The sequence below is a fragment of the Loxodonta africana genome, chromosome 1, assembly GCF_030014295.1.
Source record: "Loxodonta africana isolate mLoxAfr1 chromosome 1, mLoxAfr1.hap2, whole genome shotgun sequence".
Classification (NCBI taxonomy): domain Eukaryota; kingdom Metazoa; phylum Chordata; class Mammalia; order Proboscidea; family Elephantidae; genus Loxodonta; species Loxodonta africana.
Genome location: NC_087342.1, coordinates 76,193,816 through 76,200,031, shown reverse-complemented (window position 1 = coordinate 76,200,031; position 6,216 = coordinate 76,193,816). Strand labels below are relative to the sequence as shown.

Below are 6,216 nucleotides of genomic sequence, written 5' to 3'. Positions count from 1 at the left end.
CGATGTTTTGGACTCTGCAAAGGTTTGTTTTATGACCTAATATGTGGTCTATTCTAGAGAATGTTCCATGTGCGCTGGAAAAAAAAGTATATTTTGCAGCAGTTGGGTGGAGAGTTCTGTATAAGTCAATGAGGTCAAGTTGGTTGATTGTTGTAATTAGATCTTCCGTGTCTCTGTTGAGCTTCTTACTGGATGTCCTGTCCTTCTCCGAAAGTGGTGTGTTGAAGTCTCCTACTATAATTGTGGAGGTATCTATCTCGCTTTTCAGTTCTGTTAAAATTTGATTTATGTATCTTGCAGCCCTGTCATTGGGTGCGTAAATATTTAATATGGTTATGTCTTCCTGATCAATTGTCCCTTTTATCATTATATAGTGTCCTTCTTTATCCTTTGTGGTGGATTTAAGTCTAAAGTCTATTTTGTCAGAAATTAATATTGCTACTCCTCTTCTTTTTTGCTTATTGTTTGCTTGATATACTTTTTTCCATCCTTTGAGTTTTAGTTTGTTTGTGTCTCTAAGTCTAAGGTGTGTCTCTTGTAGGCAGCATATAGATGGATCGTGTTTCTTTATCCAGTCTGTGACTCTCTGTCTCTTTATTGGTGCATTTAGTCCATTTACATTCAGGGTAATTATAGATAAATAAGTTTTTAGTGCTGTCATTTTGATGCCTTTTTATGTGTGTTGTTGACAATTTCATTTTTCCACACACTTTTTTGTGCTGAGGCGTTTTTCTTAGTAAATTGTGAGATCCTCATTTTCATAGTGTTTGACTTTATGTTAGTTGAGTCGTTACGTTTTTCTTGGTTTTTGTCTTGAGTTATAGAGTTGTTATGCCTTTTTGTGGTTACCTCATTATATACTCCTATTTTTCTAAGTAAAAACCTAACTTGTATTGTTCTATATCGCCTTGTATCACTCTCCATATGGCAGTTCAATGCCTCCTGTATTTAGTCCCTCTTTTTGATTATTGTGATCTTTTACCTATTGACTTCCATAATTCCCTGTTATGTGTATTTTTTTTTTAATTAATCTTAATTTGTTTGTTTTTGTGATTTCCCTATTTGAGTTGATATCAGGACGTTCTGTTTTGTGACCTTGTGTTGTGCTGATATCTGATATTATTGGTTCTGTGACCAAACAATATCCTTTAGTATTTCTTGTAGCTTTGGTTTGGTTTTTGCAAATTCTCTAAACTTGTGTTTGTCTGTAAATATCTTAATTTCGCCTTCATATTTCAGAGAGAGTTTTGCTGGATATATGATCCTTGGTTGGCAGTTTTTCTCCTTCAGTGCTCTGTATATGTCGTCCCATTCCCTTCTTGCCTGCATGGTTTCTGCTGAGTAGTCAGAACATATTCTTCTTGATTCTCCCTTGAAGGAAACCTTTCTTTTCTCCCTGGCTGCTTTTAAAATTTTCTGTTTATCTTTGGTTTTGGTGAGTTTGATGATAATATGTCTTGGTGTTTTTCTTTTTGTATCAATCTTAAATGGGGTTCGATGAGCATCTTGGATAGATATCCTTTCGTCTTTCATGATGTCAGGGAAGTTTTCTGTCAGAAGTTCTTCAACTATTTTCTCTGTGTTTTCTGTCCCCCCTCCCTGTTCTGGGACTCCAATCACCCGCAGGTTATCCTTCTTGATAGAGTCCCACATAATTCTTAGGGTTTCTTCATTTTTTTAAATTCTTTTATCTGATTTTTTTTCAGCTATGTTGGTGTTGATTCCCTGGTCCTCCAGATGTCCCAGTCTGCATTCTAATTGCTCGAGTCTGCTCCTCTGACTTCCTAGTGTGTTGTCTAATTCTGTTATTTTATTGTTAATCTTTTGGATTTCTACATGTTGTCTCTCTATGGATTCTTGCAACTTATTAATTTTTCCACTATGTTCTTGAATAATCTTTTTGAGTTCTTCAACAGTTTTATCAGTGTGTTCCTTGGCTTTTTCTGCAGATATCCTAATTTCATTTGTGATATCATTAAGCATTCTGTAAATTAGTTTTTTATATTCTGTATCTGATAATTCCAAAATTGTATCTTCATTTGGGAAAGATTTTGATTCTTTTGTTTGGGGGGTTGGAGAAGCTGTCACGGTCTGCTTCTTTAAATGGTTTGATATGGATTGTTGTCTCCGAGCCATCACTGGGAAACTAGTTTTTCCAGAAAATCCGCTAAAAAAAAACTGCAGTCAGATCCCTATCAGAGTTCTCCCTCTGGCTCAGGCTATTCAGATGTTAATGAAGCCGCCTGCGAGCAGTCCAAATCCCTGCGGGACGGTTCCCCGGCTCGGATGCTGCTCTTTCTGCTCGAAGATCAGTCACTGCCTCCCGGGGACTTCTCCTACCGGCTGCGTCCCACGCCACCCGTGGAACCGGCTGGTCCCCCTCCCGGGGTTAGTTCAGGGGGGTGGAGCAGGTCTCTGTGCTTGTGCCGTACCTGACTGGTACGCTGGCTCCAGGCTCTGGAAACTATCGCTGCTTCCCCGTATTAGTTCCTTCTCCGTCTCTAAATCCGTGTTTGTTGTTCAGGGTTCGTAGATTGTTATGTATGTGATCGATTCACTTGTTTTTCCGTGTCTTTGTTGTAAGAGGGATCCGAGGTAACGTCTGCCTAGTCCGCCATCTTGGCTCCGCCCTCAATTTACTTTTTGTTGTTCGATGGTGGCTTCTATGTGCTGGCTTTTTCTCAAAACCAAATGAAAAATCCTCAGAAATAAGGGCCATATCTTCATTTACTTTGAGGCCACTTTCTGGCTTTTGGTTCCAAAGTGCCACAGCAATCTCAGCAATTGGTGGTCACCCTCTCCAGGGGGTAAAGTAATGGGGATGTACACATGGAGGAGAATTCAGAAGAATAATTTCAGAATTCTTACTTTATCATTCCCACTTTCAATGCCAATAACTTTCTTTCCAAACTTGGGTCTCCATAACGGAATGTCAATAGAAGTTTTTTTTTTTTTTTTTTTTCTTTCCCCCAAGATGTCCTAAATTGGTGTCTCAGGGTTGAATTCAGTGCTTTAATCCAGCACTTTAATTAAATTGGCTTGCATACTAAATGAGGGATTTTCAGAATTTGTTTTCATCAGAGATTTAAATTGTGGGTGGAATGGAGAAAGGCTTTTTTTTTAATCTTTTAAAAAAGTTTTTATTGTGTTTTAAGTGTGTGTTTACAAATCAAGTCAGTCTCTCATATAAAAATTTATATACACCTTGCTATGTGCTCCTGGAAACCCTAGTGGCTTAGTGGTTAACTGCTACAGCTGCTAACCAAAAGGTCAGCAGTTCAAATCCACTAGGCGCTCCTTGGAAACTCTATGAGGCAGTTCTACTCTGTCTTATAGGGTCGCTATGAGTCGGAATCGACTCGACGGTACTGGGTTTGGTTTGGTTTTGGTTATGTACTCCTAGTAGCTCACCCCGTAATGAGACAGCACACTTCTTCTCTCCACCCTGTATCCTCCGTGTCCATTCAGCCAGCTTATGTCTCCCTCTGCCTTCCCATCTCCCCTCCAGATAGGAGCTGCCCAATAGTTTCACGTGTCCACTTGAGCCAAGACGCTCACTCCTCACCAGCATCATCTTCTGTTTTATAGTCCAGTCCAACCCATGTCTGAAGAGTTGGTTTTGGGAATGGTTCCAGTCTTGGGCCAACAGAAGGCCTGGGGACCATGACCTCCAAGGCCCCTCTAGTCTCAATCAGACCATTAAGCCTGGTTTTTGTACAAGAATTCGAGGTCTGCATCCCACTGCCGTCCTGCTCCATCAGGGATTATCTGTTGTGCTCCCTGTTAGGGGGAGAAAGACATTTTTATATGTTGGGTATTTATAGACATTTTTTGCCAGGGGTCACTATCAGCAGAGGTTCAGCCTCCTTCCAGTTCACAGGTTTTCTTAGAATATCATTTAGATATAATCTTTTCTTTAATTGAACTTAAGAAATTCCTAGGGAGGACTAATGGACAACAACCACCACAGCCTCCACCAGACTGAGTCCAGTACAGCTAGATGGTATCCAGTTACCATCACCAACTGCTCTGACTCTATAGAGAGTTCTTGGACAGAGCTGGAGAAAAATGTGGAACAAAATTCTAACTCACAAGAAAGGAACAGACTTTCTGGTCTGACAGAAACTGGAGAAACCCTGAGTGTATAGCCCCTGGACACCCTTTTAATTCAGTACTGAAGTCACTCCTGAAGTTCATCCTTCAGCAGAAATTACTGAGTCCTGCCTTTCAGTGAAATGTTGGGCATTGTCTAGAAGATGCCCCAAGAACTATCTGATTTTATAGGGGGAAATACGTCTTTGACTGACTAAGTTCAATTCAGTAAGATATTCTAGACCTCTGTGAAGGTAGAAGTTTTTATAGATATATGATAATAATAATTATGATAATAATATATGATACATGTCCACATCAATGCAAAGAGTTTTGCTCAGTTCAGGTTCAATTTTGCCCAGTAGAAAATAAAACCTCAAACATCAAGCTTTTTTTGTCCAATAGAATACACCCGCTCCTCACCTACCAACATGGTTAGGTTTATTTTTTTAAATGTATTGTCTTGCTTTTGTTCTGAATCTTTCTTCTGTTTCTTCCTGCTTGGTTACCTTTACTCAAAAGATAAACTGTTCCCAGAGGGTCAAAGTAATATAAATCATCACAATTTTTTAAGTAATGAAGCATAAATTCAAGTACACTTACATCTAATTCAAGACCTCACATTTTCTAGCACTTACATTGCCTTCAAAACAATGTTTTGGTTCTTCACATAAGACTGGGGTAGGGAGGGAAGCAGAAGGAAACAAAATAAAACAACTTATCCCTGATCATTGGGCTCACAAATAGGATTTTACATTAGTAGTTTGCCAATCTGTGCGTACAATATTTTGATTGTCTTCCACAGAAAATGAAGTCTCTGAAAGCTATCAATTTGAGGAACTAACTAATAGAACGTTATGGTGGCACAGGATGGAAAGTGAGCAGTGAATGAATGCCTCTCACCTTAACCAAACCTCTAGAGATGTATCAGTCATCTATTATCTGTCTGTTTGTCTATCTACCCATCCATCTAGAGATTTTACACCAAGACAAAGGTCTTTTTGTTGTTGTTGTCTATGGTCTCATATTTCTCTTATTACTCATCCTACAACCACGTCCTGATTTCACTTCACATCCTTTCTCCCACGGACGACAGAAGAAATAGAAGGGGGTACGGTATATGAGAGATATAAAGAAAAGGGCAACAAGAAAAGGCAAGAAAAGGAAAAAGAGCTTGGGTTAGGCGAGGCGTGCGTAGGGTAGGAAACTGGAGGAGTGTGGGAAACGGTCAAGCCATCCGAGTACCTTGCAGAAGTGAAAATGCCGAAAACAGGACTGTTCAATATATAAGTCCCGCGCACGGGCCCAGCCACCACTAATATAACATCTTGAAATAAAATATGGGCGAGAATTACTGTGAGCCTCGTGGAAATCTGCTGAAAGACCTTTCGACAAAGCGCGAACAAAATCTGCAGCCAAAGTCCTCTACTCCTTTAGGCTAATCCTGGAATTTATGGTCTTTAGGGCCCCACCCCGGCGGGGCCGGGGTGGGGTCAGTGGGAAAACGGGACTTGGGGTGGGTGGCGTGGGCTCTGGTCTTCAGGACTGCACTAATTCTGTTGCCCACTCCAAGTCCCAGATTCACTGTAAAACGTTCTTTTCTTTTCTGCTTTTCTGTTTTTAGAATTAATCGTTTCCTCCTTCCTGGATGAAACAGTCCTCAATCATTGTGTAAGGTTGTCATCCTGCTTAGAACTTACATACAGTGTCAGGATGGCCGAGCGGTCTAAGGCGCCAGACTTAAGGTTTCTATTCCCCCGCCTAGGATTTCTGGTCTTCGGAGGGAGGCGTGGGTTCGAATCCCACTTCTGACAAGGCTTTATTTGGTTCCTCTCAAGGTCTATTAAAAGTTTAATCTTCCTCAGATTTCTTCTTGCTCTTGGACGCTTTAACTCTCTCCTGCTTTTACAATCATACCCAGTCTCCCTATCCGCGCCGCCCCATCCGCGTCGCCCCGTATGGGGTCCCTCCAAGTACTAAGCCACCACTTATCGTTTCTTGGCCTTCACTCTCTTCCCACTGTCCGTAGTGCAATCCTTTCTACCTCAAAGATGCCCAGCCCCGAATACTCCTGCCAACGGCCAGGCACGTCTGTACCCATCCCACAGCAAAGCACAGCAAAAA

At 40.9% G+C, this 6,216-nt stretch overlaps 1 non-coding gene across 1 annotated transcript; it reads left to right on the top strand.

Moving 5' to 3' along the window:
- The first annotated feature begins 5,799 nt into the window (after positions 1–5,799).
- Positions 5,800–5,906, top strand: TRNAL-UAA (transfer RNA leucine (anticodon UAA)). Its single transcript has 2 exons — positions 5,800–5,837; positions 5,861–5,906. It is a non-coding gene; the product is annotated as a tRNA-Leu (tRNA).
- Positions 5,907–6,216: the final 310 nt, after the last annotated feature.